We start from the raw sequence: 13530 nt of genomic DNA on the forward strand, positions 1-13530 counted from the left end.
ACCAAGTAGTTGAGATACCAGCCCTGCCTGTGGAGGGCAAGGTATGTTATATATTCTGTATCATGTTCTTTTCCTCTGAAATATTTAACTGCTTTTGTTTTCAAACACATTTTCATAAAGTGAGCACTGGTAATGGGTATGAAAGTTGAATCTTCTTAAAGGAAAAACCATTAACTCAGACCCTTCACTTTAAACTGTTTCTTTGGTGAGAAAACTTAACTCAGAAATTCCAAAGGAGTAAGTAAGTTTATATGAAGTAATTTTAAAATACTGCAGTCACTTCCATATTTGTTTATGTGAAGTACATGGTGGATGTCCTAGGAATCAGAGTAAAGACTGCTTCTGCTAGGGAAGAATGCAACTAGTGGGTGTAGCTTTTCTGAATCTAGCACTCTGGAGGTGGTAATGCCTTTCTATCTGCCTCAAGGCTGGCCTACATTCAGGTTCTCCAGGAATATATTGTGCTGTACTCTGCATTCTAGAACTTAGTACTAGAGAAGTTAGTAGTAAGAGTAATATTAATTTTTTTGTCTTTCCCTCTGTAGTTTCACATTCTTTTTCCTGGTTATGGGTGCTTTAACTGCATGGTATAATTAAAAGTATTTTATTTCTGGAATAAGACTATGCCTTTAGCTTCTGCTTTTAAAAAGACTATTTTGCCCCTCTGAAGGGCAGAAAAAACTGAACAAAGATATTTGCTTAAAGGCTTGCAGGGAGTATGGACAAAGTACATGCTGCTCAATAATGCTTTTTCAAATACTTCAGCTTGCCCTTGTGTGGGTCAATATTTCTTTCTAGTTAAACTTTATTTCCCTTGTGGTCACAAGGGAAGCATGCAACTGTGAGCTTTTTACTCTTAGTATAGGGTGATGGAGCAATCTGTTTTCACACATGCAGAGTTAAGAGTTCTTAATCCTTTGTATAAAATGGAAGTTATTTACATTTAGAAAATCTGAGTCCCTTCCTTTGACAGAAAAGGGAAAGACAAGGTATAGTAGATATCTAAGCATAATCCATTAAGAGCAAAAAAACCCTCACACACAACAGCAAAATACACGTTAAAGAGTGGCTCAAAAACATCCCAGCTTTTTCACGGTAAGTCATTGTTCATGTCAGGAGGGAGGGAGACAATATTAACAGGATATCCTCATCCCAGTGCCACTGGACTCGAGTCTGAGGGCGAGTCCTGCCTTGAGCAGCACCACCAGTGAAACGGGGGTTTTTATCTCTGCCCGTGTCCTCGGCCCGTGCCAGCTGCAGTAGCTGTAGCTGCTACCCTGTCTTGTGCAGCGCTGCCCCTCCCCTGGGGTATGGGCAGGGCAAAGCCCGGGCTGCGATCCCGGGATCGCCACAGAGCAGAGCAGAGCCCGGGCTGCGATCCCGGCAGTGCCACAGAGCAGAGCAGAGCCCGGGCTGCGATCCCGGGATCGCCACAGAGCAGAGCCCGGGCTGCGATCCCGGCAGTGCCACAGAGCAGAGCAGGGCCCGGGCTGCGATCCCGGGATCGCCACAGAGCAGAGCCCGGGCTGCGATCCCGGGATCGCCACAGAGCAGAGCCCGGGCTGCGATCCCGGGAGTGTCACAGAGCAGAGCCCGGGCTGCGATCCCGGCAGTGCCACAGAGCAGAGCAGGGCCCGGGCTGCGATCCCGGCAGTGCCACAGAGCAGAGCAGGGCCCGGGCTGCGATCCCGGCAGTGCCGCAGAGCAGAGCAGGGCCCGGGCTGCGATCCCGGCAGTGCCACAGAGCAGAGCAGGGCCCGGGCTGCGATCCCGGCAGTGCCACAGAGCAGAGCCCGGGCTGCGATCCCGGCAGTGCCACAGAGCAGGCAGGGCCCGGGCTGCGATCCCGGGAATGGCACAGAGCAGAGCCCGGACTGCGATCCCGGCAGTGCCACAGAGCAGGCAGGGCCCGGGCTGCGATCCCGGGATCGCCACAGAGCAGAGCCCGGGCTGCGATCCCGGCAGTGCCACAGAGCCGAGCCTGGGCTGCGATCCCGGCAGTGCCACAGAGCAGAGCCCGGGCTGCGATCCCGGGATCGCCACAGAGCAGAGCCCGGGCTGCGATCCCGGGAGTGTCACAGAGCAGGGCCCGGGCTGCGATCCCGGGAGCGCCACAGAGCAGAGCCCGGGCTGCGATCCCGGGATCGCCACAGAGCAGAGCCCGGGCTGCGATCCCGGGAGTGTCACAGAGCAGAGCCCGGGCTGCGATCCCGGCAGTGCCACAGAGCAGAGCAGGGCCCGGGCTGCGATCCCGGCAGTGCCACAGAGCAGAGCAGGGCCCGGGCTGCGATCCCGGCAGTGCCACAGAGCAGAGCAGGGCCCGGGCTGCGATCCCGGCAGTGCCACAGAGCAGAGCAGGGCCCGGGCTGCGATCCCGGCAGTGCCACAGAGCAGAGCAGGGCCCGGGCTGCGATCCCGGCAGTGCCACAGAGCAGAGCCCGGGCTGCGATCCCGGCAGTGCCACAGAGCAGGCAGGGCCCGGGCTGCGATCCCGGGAATGGCACAGAGCAGAGCCCGGACTGCGATCCCGGCAGTGCCACAGAGCAGGCAGGGCCCGGGCTGCGATCCCGGGATCGCCACAGAGCAGAGCCCGGGCTGCGATCCCGGGAGTGTCACAGAGCAGAGCAGGGCCCGGGCTGCGATCCCGGCAGTGCCACAGAGCAGGGCCCGGGCTGCGATCCCGGCAGTGCCACAGAGCCGAGCCTGGGCTGCGATCCCGGCAGTGCCACAGAGCAGAGCCCGGGCTCCCATCCCGGGAGTGCCACAGAGCAGAGCCCGGGCTCCCATCCTGGGAATGCCACAGTGCAGAGCCGAGCCTGGGCTCCCATCCTGGGAATGCCACAGAGCCGAGCCCGGGCTGCGATCCCGGCAGTGCCACAGAGCAGAGCCCGGGCTCCCATCCTGGGAATGCCACAGTGCAGAGCCGAGCCTGGGCTCCCATCCTGGGAATGCCACATGTGCGCGGGTCCTGTGAGCGTTCCGGGGGAAAGATGGAGCCGCTGACAGCACAAACAGCGCCTACCGGGCCTGAGCTCTGCCGAAGACCTTGGGGAGCCCAGACAGGCCCAGGCCTCTGCCCACCTGCTGAAGTCAAACTTTGGGACCTTTCTCTTTCGTCATACTCAGATGGAGTTAACCAAGTGGTTCAAAAGCTGTTTGTCAGGAAGTGAAGGAGGTGGCAGAGAGCAGTTTGATTGAGTAAGTTCTGTGTCCTTGGAAGAAAGTGGGGGAAAATATGTCCTGTCTGAAATGTCAGTATGTCTATTGCCAACAGCACACTGTGACAAACTGATGAAGTAGTCCAGAAAAAAATAAGGTGACAATCAATGCAAGGCTATACATTTAAGCACAACCAAATATCCACTGTTGTAGAAAGTAATTGTGAGGTCATAGCATAACAAAGAGAAAATATAGGTAAATGTGAAAAAATAAATGGAAATGGGATCTGTAGCATGCATGCTTCATTAGTTGAATCATACAGGATGCTGTTCTCTTTGAAATTGAAAAAAATTGAGACTTGAGTCCAATTTTTCCTTTGTGTCTGTCTTGAGCAGCAGTGATAACCAGAGAGAAGCCAGAACAGTGTAACAGCTGCAGTCAGAGCTCTAGGAAGTGCTGAGTAAAGCACTCTAGGGAACCCTGCTTGAGCAAGGAGGTTGGACTAAGTGACTTCAGGGGTCCCTTCCAACCTTATCTATTCTGTAATTCTGTGAAATTAGTGGAAGAATTCAGGACATTTAGAGACTGAGGTGATATGCTAACCATACCTGCCTGTGTAAAAGGAGATGGAAATAACATGTAATCTTGCTCGAGAAGACAAGCATTAGCTAAATTCATATTACAGCATACTTGAAACTCTGCAAGTTGTGGAGTTTCCAATCCTGAATCTTCAAGAGATGGTACAATTTTTTCCCAGCTCTGTTTTTCTCCAATTGCATGTAATGTATTTCTGCAGTTCTTCCAGTTCAGTGTTTCCTCTAGTACTGCTGCTGAAGCAGTGGTCTAGTCTTACAGTTAACCTTCAGTTTATAAACAATTTCTGGATTTGCTCTTAAAAGTAGTTTTTCAGGACTAGTAAAATGTTTGGGAAACTGTTATAACAATTTAAGGGTTGTTTTTTTAGTACTGTCAAAACTACACAATTACCACAAGCACTAAATAGAGCAAATCTTCACTGTTTTCAGAATGCTCACATAATATTCCTGTGCAGAGCCTGCCTGCATTTTATGTGTACATCTCCTGTTCAGCCTCCTTCTTTGAGCTCCTTTAGCTGCTGATACCCTGCTGATTTAGGTAAGAGCTGCAGCTCTTAACCTGGGGAATTGGGACTGTGTATTTTCTGGGCCTACTTCTAGAAAGGCACAACTTGGTTCTCAGGCTGCTGAAAAAGTAAATAACATGTATGAATTCCTTAATTTCTGGGAGCTTCCTTCCACTGGACAACCACATCACATGTAAGAACAGACAGGGAGTTATACAAATATGTGGTCTGTCCAGCTGGGAAAGAGGGAGGAGGAGATTTCCACGTTAAAAATATTTGTTCAGCTGCTATTGGAGTAAGGCCAGTCAAAGTTATGTTTACAGTATGAAGTGTGCTGCAGTCCATTTATCTTCTAAAGATAACCAAACACAATAAAAAATCCATTCTTTGGGACAGTTTTGGCTTTATTCGCTTGACTGCAGTATACTATTCCCTGTCATCCTGTACTGACCTTGGCATTGTTTAGCCATTCCTGATGGGAGCAGACTGTGACACAGCTGGGAACCAAAGAGACACCAAGCAGCCCATCAGGCTGTGGAGCTTCCTTAGTAGCTGTCTAAGCACAGACACAGCTGCTTTGCACAACCCCCCTGCAAATTTCACAATTTGCACTCCACAGGTACCTTGAGCATATTCTCAACCCCAGCACACAGTGAGGCACTCAGAATACAAACAGGTCTTGGAGACAAATGCACAAAATAGCACTGGTAGTATATGCCCATCAAAGGAACGTAAAAAAAAAAAATTAAATGCTTCTCCAGGGAGAAAGGTTTTGTACAAGAACATCTCCTGAATATCTTTTGAAAAGTTTCTTCCCCCTCTGGAATACCAAGAAACTTTGTATGTGTTGTGAAGCCTCTATTTATTTTAAGACAATGTTTCTCTTCTATCTTACTATAAAGCCATTTTTGTCTTGCAGCCATCAAGGAGCTTTAACTAAATTTTAATGTCTTCACTATCAAAAGATAGCCTTGTCAGGGATTTTCAGTTGTCAAAGAAGTAAAGCCATACTTTGGCTTTTCTGTTTGGTGTTTTTTGTTTGTTTGTTTGTTTGTTTGTTTGTTCTTTTTGTTCTGATTAGTGCCTGATGCTGCCAGATGCCAGCAGCCACCATGCAAAAATCACAGTAGCTACAAAAGAACAAAATAAATCTCATCACCTTTAATTCCTTCACCTGAATCTGTATCACTAGGCTCATCTTAGCCAAAAGAGGGAAAAGAAACCATTCTCCCACTGTTTGTTTCCTCTATTTTCTTTACTTTTTTGTGACTGTGTGAACACAAGGAGGAACAGACTTTGTGACTAGCAGAATCAGACTGAGTGTTTGGTTTCACGCCAAAGGCAACTGGATTAGAAAAGAAAAGAGATTGTCCTTTTCCTAAGGTGATTGCTTAGATATGTGCTCCCTCTACATATAATGAGTTCTCCCCCTGCAAATAATGAAATACAAATAATGAAATAATGAATTGCTAACAGAGAGTAAATTTTCAGTAAGAAAATGGTAACATGGCTTATTAACTTGGATTTTTAGTACAGGTTACCAGTTGAAGTTCAGGGTTATATAGGAATGTACAGATTTGTTTTATCTGCTTAGCTGTGATAAAATCTAAATGTTGTCTTATCTAAATGGAACTGAGCAAAGAGAAGAGGCCAAGGCTGACAGCTGGATGTTCAGCAGAAAGCTGTATCTTCAGGCTGATTTTGTACTTATTTTTCATGTTGCCTCCACTGTCTAGTTGGCATTTCCCACTTGGTCACAGAGGACAGAGGTTAGATCAGTATCAGAGCATGGAAACAGAAGTGCTAGAAGAAGATCATGTGAGTAACCTCAGCACTTTCTGGCAAATCCTCTCAAATGTCACAAAGGAATTGAAGCACAGGTCAGCAATCTCCTCAACACTCCACATCCACAGAGCTTCACACCATGGAAGTTGTGCCTGTATGTTCAGGATAGGTGCTGATTTCTCAGACTGTACATTTCCAGTGCATCACATATTTGCTGAAGATAACTTTGTAAGAGTTGACAAATTCAACACCAGAAAAGAGGGATAAAGAGGGCAGCCAACTGGGGGCACCTAGCAGTGGTTTTCATGGACTACCCTTGTGACCTAGTACCAAATATGGTGGCCGAGGCAACATCAACTTTTATTTCTGTAGTTCATTTAAGGTGTACAGCATTTCTTGGGATCATACGTCAGCATTACTTGAGGTAATTCTGTGGAGATCTTCATACACTATTATGAATTCCAAGAACCTTCACATTGGGAGAGCACTACAAGCAAATGCTCTACTGAATTAGCAAAAATACATATTCAGAGAATGATTATTATAATTTTGGTCTTCTAATTCTCTTTATTAAAAAATAGAATCAGTAACAAAAAATTAAAATTTGAATCCTCCTTGCTAATACTTCAGAATGGGAGGATATTAGTATGCTTACCTGCTTCTTGTTAGATACATTAAAAATGATTTAGTCATATATTGCTGCTTGTGAAAACTGTTACTGAGTAAAAGTTGAAGCAATAAAATAGTGAGAAATATCTCACTTCAGTATCTCACTTCAGTCAGTATCAATTGTACTGTATCAATTCCTACAGTGCATTTTTATTCAGCTAACTTTGCTTATATATGTGCATGACACTGTTAATAAAAAGGGAAAGGCCAGTTTCTCAAGACTATCCTGAGGAAGTGATAGAAGGCATTATTAGATGTGCTTGAGGATGACTCAGTGATTTTTAAGTTACATCATGCTAAATAAATTATGCCAGAGGTTTGGCTACAATCACAGAACAACAGGATAGGGAAAGTAAGCAAATCCTGGAGGCTGAAGTACAAACATTAGTTTGAAGTGAGTAAGACAGTTCTGTCTGGGTTTCACAGAGAAGTAAAGTTAAGACTGATAAAAAGAGAGGCATGGGAGACTGGGATGATAAAAAGAAGAAGGAAGTGCAGCAGCCCAGCAGGAGTGTGTGACACAGGACATGCTGCAGATTAAGGATTACTGGTTTCATGAGATTACCTCCCTTTTAGTCATTTTAATTGCTGCACCCTTCAGACCTTCAGTTTATTCCACGAACATTCCCATCTTTCCCTAGTCCCTCACTCCAAAGCATCACTTGGTTCCCTGCAGTAAATTGTCTCTAGATGCTCCTGCTGCCTCTGAAGTCACCTGGACTAAGAGAGTTGTGTACCATCCTACTGATGCTGAAAGCAAATTATTACAGGTTGGTTGTGTCTCAGGCTCAGTGCCTGCAGCAGACCACCAGTTCTGGATTCTGAATGTTTCAGTTCCTTGCTGTTGAAATCTAAAGACTAGGATCATGAAGCAAAACGTGTTTGGGAGTTTCAGGAAAAAGAGCAGCCTATCAAGCAGAGACCAGGAGGAATTATCTCGTTAGAGTTGTGCTGAAGAGTTCTCACAAATTTGTGAGAAATATATAGCACAAAGATAACTGTGATTATCATGTATTGAGGGTTCATTCTATATAGCAAAAATATGTGGCACAGAGTACCTATAACCCCCTATGCCATGAGAATACAGCTTTGCTAAAGCAGCAGATTAACTCAGCCCGTCTCTTCAACAGACCTCACGTGCCCAGCCTCCCACAAGTTCCGTAAAGGAAACTCTGGAAACACCACCCTCTGCTTTCTGAGTCAACTGCCCTCCACAGAGACTGGGGAGCTGGGCCACCCAGTACTCCTGCCTAGAGAGTGTTTTGCTTTTCAAAGATGGATTTTATTTGTAAGAAAATTTACATAATGATAGTTAAGTTACAGATAAAATGCAATAGCTGCAGCTTCAAGTCACTGTGGCACCACATATGTTTTTCCTACCCCTCTCATATTAAAAAAGACATGAGAACATTTCTTTATGTGATACCCAAAACTCTTGGGTAAAGGTAACAGAGCAGATGGTTAAAGGGTAATACACTTACTGTTTTTCTTAAAAACACCAAGATGTTTTAAATAGTCAGATACTATGTAGATGGCAGTCAGCCAGTGTGGAGAGATTAAGTCAGCCAGAGAGGTGGGAAGTAACACTCCCACACTGAGCAGAGAAGATATGTCTTTCCTTCTTAGTCTTCTCTCTACAGTTTTGCATTGTCTGTCCCCTGGCAGTTCTGATGAGAGGCTGCTCTACCTGATTTATTCCTTCCCTTATCTCTGTTCCTATCCTTAACTCTCCCAGGGTGAGGCTGGCAGCAGCTGTGGTACCACAGGGCTGAAGTGAGAGGCCCTGCACCCTGGCACAGGGGCTGGAAAGTGGGTGGCACTTGTGCTGCTGGCAGAGGGTGTCCAGCCACCCCAGACAGACGTGTCCAAGTCCAGCCCAGCAGCCTGCATGGCACCCTTGCTGCTGATAAACCCAGGACTTCAGTCTAGGGCTCTGGCACACCAGGCCACAAGGAATAAGGGGGAAGGTGATGAGGCACACAGAGAAACTCAGAAGGCAGCTCTTGTCTGTCCTTTCACCTAGGTGATGCTGAAGGCCAGGAAACACAGTAATTACAAAGCCTCTTAGAGAACATAATTAATTCCAGCTGGAGCTTTTCAACTCTACTTTTTAAAACCTCTCCCTCCCCATTAAGGGCATTAAGTAGTCACTTTTTCCTAAAGAGAGAATCACTTTCCTCATATTAATGCAGTCTTTAAATGACAAAGAATTGTTCTTTTCTCCCCTTAGTCCTAAGAAATAACTTACAGATCATGTACTGAGAAAACCACCCGGGAGGAGTACAGGTGGGAGATGAGTGACATCTGCTACCCATCAATTCTAGGTAAGAAGGCACACCTGTTCTGAGGTGTGTTAAATGCAGAGAGCTATTCTCTGTCTCTCAAGGAGACAGAAAAGGTAGGAAAATGCTTTATCATCCTTTGTGACCAGCAGCTAATCATCAGGTTGGAACAATAGGGAACATGAATAGCTTGTATGTGCTTTGCCAAATGCAGTGCTATTTTAGGTATGAATCTAAGGGCATGATTCAGCAGTTTCTTAGCTAGCAAATAGTGCAGACCTATCTCAAGAGTATTTTAAGACTCATGGTATCACATGTTTCTTAGTAATGGTTTTCCTTTCTTCCTTTATCTGGGGTTATGTAGTAACTCCATTAATGCATCACTCATTAGTAAGTATGGGAAAACATTGGGTTGTACTATATAGTGAGAGAATTTAAATGGATACAGTGATCTCTAAAGGTGTTCCTGCAGAATAGAATTCTCTGTGGGGCTCTTTAACAAACTTTAAGTCTTGTGAGACAGTTAATTTGAATTAAAGATAGCTGAAACCCATGAAATATAACCATGGCAGGGTCAACTCTGAACCATATTAGTTTTACTAACTTTGCAAGCAGGTAGGAGGGTTAGCAATCTTCTCAAGGCTGCTAATACCAACTTCTATGTCTTTTTAGGATTGGGGTTCTGGTTGCAGTTACTCATTTGGCATTGTCAAAGAAAGATACAATGGTCAGAAGTCAGCTGTAAGCCTGGAAATTTGAACTGATAGTGTAAGTGTGAACATAAGTATAATGAGAGAGGTAGGATTTAACTACCTTAAAATGCAGGGAGTGTGTGAGAAGCTCCTGTTTAATCTTCAGTCAGGGATGCACCACTATGTTCACTCTGTACAGGAGAAATACAGCTTCATGAGCAGCAAGCAGTGTTCTTGCTGCTTTTTCCATAACTAACCTGATCAGATCTAAAAGGGAAACAAAACTCACATGATAGAATCTTGAGCAGTTTAAATCTCCTTTTTTTATTCACACTTAACACTGCACAGATTTCCTTTCTCCCTGTCCTGCCATCTCAGTGGTTACTGTCTCATAGCATGGACTTTTCCTTGGGAAGAATCCTGATTTGGTGTTGTACTGTTAGAAAACCCTTTGGCCTCCTTGCTACAATAGCCTGCTTGTTCCATAACTCAGCTTTTGTGGTTCCTTCACAGGAACAGGGTAAAGCACATCTGACACCCCTTGGCATGTTCACCCTGTTCCTTGCATAGAGAAGAAAAGAGCATGTGTGGTTAATTTCCAGTATCTGTGAAGTCAAATATGTTCCTCTGGAAAAACATTTCATGGTATTTCCTCTGCAGGGAGGGGCTGGGAATGAGAGGTGGAAAGAATCCAACCTGATAGTGGAGTACTCAGTGAAAAAAAAGTGAAAAATAATCAGCACAGTTTTCAGTGGAGGGAGTGATTCCAATTCTTCATGTGGGAGTCAGGCACTAAAATGCCTTTGCAGCTTCAGTCCATGATCTAGAACTAATGTGAAATGTCCATTAGTTAGTGGAACTAGATATTGATTCCGTGACTGAGCTGGGGCAAAAGAGACTTTTGTCTAGGTGAAAAACATCCCAAATACATGGGTCTCACTCAGCCTGAAGCACTTGAATGTTATTGTCAAAAACAGCAAAAAATTAACAACAAAAGAACACACACTCCAAAATATATTTTGGGGAAAGATAAAATACTGAGCCTTATACAAAGTTACCTCTAAAGAAGAGTAACTTTGCAAAATAGAACATTAAAATGTTACAAAATGTCAGACCCCGAACAACTTACTTGCTTGTTTTTCTTTACAACAGTGAAAAGATCTATGTATTTTGTGTGAAGCTGTTCTGTGATTTAAACCAAATTCCTACCAAAACTTCCTTACTGCAATAGCCCCAGCCCACTCATTTGTATTTTAAAGGGATAAAAGGTTTATAAAAATGAAATGGAAAGAATGAGTGTTATGTCACATCAAGGCACCAGAATAGCAACAAACCAAGAAATTTTTAAAAAACATAAAAGTCTTCCAAAAATGTGTAAGTTGTCCTTTGGTAAAGGTAACAAGAAAATGGCTGTTAAAGGCCTGGGGGCTCCCATGTTCCCTCAGCTGTTCATGAGCAAGATTAAAAACTTCAGCAGTGAAATACAAATGTGGGACATGTCATGTGGGGTTTTCTCTGTGTGTTTCTGATAAATCAGGGTTCTTTAAATTAAGAGATTAATAAATCCATCCTATCAGGTGACAAGTGGTGTGTATGGGAAGCCGTTTTGGGAAGGTATGTTAAAAGAATTCTCTAGTAGCTGGGTACCAGAGTGAAAGCTGACCTCTGACTACAGGCTTAGCACAGTATGAATTAGTTTCTTACAAGAAAAGCTTTTTCCTCCCTGGATTCCCACAGAGTTAACAGTTCTGTAAACAAGTAAAGGCAAATGAAAATATGAAAGCTGTACAGACCCCTGGCCTTGTCAGCCACTATGTAAGGCAAAGTTCAGCTTGCTGCTCTCCATCGCTGACATTCTTGGCAGGCAGGACAAAGCTTTCCTCCTACCACTGCTGGAGCCCTGCCACAGCTGTGCTGAGCATCTCCCTGCTTTAGGCTCTGAGAAGCTGATGGAGGACATTTGACATTGTACCTTTATCATTTTTTAAATGGGGAAAAAAGACTACAACTGTGCTCTCAAAACTGCTGTGTTTGATCCTTGAGAAATTCTTTAAGCATTGAAATTTTGCTGGAAGCTTCAAACACTTCAAACACGTCCTTCTATTAGACAGAAATACTGGAAATTATTTTATAGTATCTTGCAGTTGTTTCAGATTTTTTTAGCAAAGGTGCTGATGAAATTCCTAGGTGGTGACAGCCTTTTTATCTCCTTGTAAAAAAGTCTCTTACCAACACACACTGTGATTCTGGATAGAGATGTACCTTGCTTTAGCTTTATTCTTCTGTGTGAAACATCCTGCACATGCCAGTGGATGCCCAGAAAATCAAACACCCTTTGGTGTAAGCACTGAAATCACTTCACTTGGATGTGATGTAAACATGTTAAACAGTGTTTAATGGAAATGGAGAAAAATCTGTACAGGATCTTCCAGCATTTCAAAGATAAAAAAAATATTGCCTTTACCACTCTACTTCATTTTTGGATTCTGAAAATGTTTATTATTAGAAAGAGAAGGATATGAACTTAAAGGTTGAACACTACAAATGTGTAAGTAAATCTATTGATTTGAGGCCTAAACTCTTTATTTTTTTTAAAGTAAACTTTCATTTTAAACTATTGCATCAAGCATTTTACACAGATTCCCTTCATGGGCTATTATGTTTAGGAATAAGAAGAACTAAAATCCTTGCTTGTCTTACTGGTAAAGTTTTATCAGAATGCCAATTACAGCTGATCACAGAGTAACAGTCCACTTTTCTGACTGCAGACTACAAGTTCTTCTCACAGGGTCAGGAAATGTATGTTTTCTACTGTCACACAGGTTTATTACTACCAATACATATTTTGAATTGCATTAAGTGTCACAAACCTGAATTCTGATTATCAAGCCACAAAACTGCTCTTGCAGAACACAATAAGGTATCACCTCAAGTAGGAAGCAATTTTTTGCTTTGAGGTAAAATAGTTACAATCTTCTTGCTAGGATTTTAAATTTTTTGCAAGTTCATGTTTCTTTTCTCAAAGCTTCTTTTCAATCACTAGAATGATTTAAGCTTTGTTGCACTCCAGCTCAAATAATGAGTTCTCCTTTTGCCTGTAACAGTGCTCCTTATTTGCTCTGTTTCCTGAGTTAAACAAAAGCCAGGAAAACTGCACAGTTTAAGTTGAGAGACTGCAAGTGAAAAATCTAAGTTTTCCAAACAGTCTGGGTCCTGTTCACTGGCTGAGGTGTAGGAGTGGACACAATAAAAATTTTCTGCAATAGCTAACACTGTAAAGGAAGCTCTTATGTTTTGAGAACAGATTGTTGGTCATCACCCTTTGCAGAAAAACAACAGAAATTTGTTGGATTCTGGTAACTTCTACATAAAAACTACCAACAGGGTAGAAATTTCAGCTGTCCTGCCCTCAAACAAAGTTAATACAAAGGCTTTCTATGAACTGTGAGTCAGCCACCTTTAAAGGTTACTTTGAAATTAAGACCTGCTGGACATCTTCAGCTTAATATCCAAGCTGGAGCTTTTTCCTCCCCTGAGCTTCCACACAAGTGATAGCACTTCAAAGGGGTTTGTTAAGAAATGTCTCAGAGCTCCTGCCCACACCATCCCCACTTTCCCTTCCATCCTTCCTGGCACACTGCACCCCTAAACAGATTGTGACACAGGCTTAGTACTGTCTTAGTGTATCTATAACTGGAAAAGCTTAAGCTAATTTTGAAGGAAAATCAGTAGTCTTGACTATATTTTGTTAGGCTTTGAATACTAATTTACTGACAAGATAGTAGAAATACTTCCTTAAAGAGATATGCAAGGTACAGTAAAACATTTATATGCACATTGA

The sequence above is a fragment of the Lonchura striata genome, chromosome 7, assembly GCF_050655825.1.
Source record: "Lonchura striata isolate lonStrDom1 chromosome 7, ASM5065582v1, whole genome shotgun sequence".
In the NCBI taxonomy this organism is placed as follows: domain Eukaryota; kingdom Metazoa; phylum Chordata; class Aves; order Passeriformes; family Estrildidae; genus Lonchura; species Lonchura striata.